Consider the following 1,025-nt stretch of genomic DNA (forward strand, 5'->3'; position numbering starts at 1 on the left):
CATTTTATACATGTATTTGCCGTGTATGGTGATGAATGCGCACTTAGGCATGTCTTCTTCGACCATGAATACCTGATGGTATCCTGAGAAGGCGTCTAGCAGGCTCAGCATAGTGTAGCCTGCCGTTGCGTCAATTAAACTATCTATTCGAGGCAAGGGATAACAATCTTTAGGGCATGCTTTATTAAGATTTGTAAAATCAACACACATCCTCCACCCCCCTGATGACTTCTTCAATTCACCATTACAACATTGGCTAGCCACTCAAGGTAAGTACAAGGCATGATAAAGCCCGCCTCTAATAGTTTGTCTACCTCGGCCTTGATGGCCTCGTCTTTCTCGGCCGAGGAGTTCCTCATCTTATGCTTGACAGGGCGAACGGTGGAGAGCACGTTCAGCTTGTGAACGATCACCTCTCGGCTCACGCCTGGCATCTCGGCGGCTGAGTACGCGAAGACGTCTTTGTTCTTCCTCAGCAGGTCTAGGAGATCGGCTCTGAATTTTGGCTCCAGGCCGACACCGACAAGCGATTACGGTGCCCCGGGTCAATTTCCACTTGCTCGGTCTCGGCTCCTTCGACCATGCCGACGGTGTTCATCGGATCACCCTCCTGTTGTAAGGATGGGCTCTTCCCTTTCTCTGATTTCTTCGCCACTTTGAGGGATTGCATGTTACACTCTCTGGCAGATATTTGGACATTGACAATTTCGTCTCTCTCGTCCTTTGAGACGAGCTTTTGTGCCTCCCCCCGGTCCGAGTCATACATCAATGTCAGGGCCCGGATGGACATTACAGCATCAGCCTCGCTCAAAGTAACCCGGCCTATCAGAACATTGTAGGCGGACGAACCATCAATGACCACGAACTCAGATAAAACATTCTTGGCCACATCCGCCTGGCCGAACATCACCGGCAACCTGATTGACCCTAGGGGTACCAGGCCGGCCCCCCAGAGAAGTGTATAGTGGGTTGGTGCGGGGGCTCGGGTCCTCAATCTTGACCGAGATTGAGGAAGCATTTCGAAC

The sequence above is a fragment of the Silene latifolia genome, chromosome 6 (genome assembly GCF_048544455.1).
Source record: "Silene latifolia isolate original U9 population chromosome 6, ASM4854445v1, whole genome shotgun sequence".
NCBI classification, from domain to species: domain Eukaryota; kingdom Viridiplantae; phylum Streptophyta; class Magnoliopsida; order Caryophyllales; family Caryophyllaceae; genus Silene; species Silene latifolia.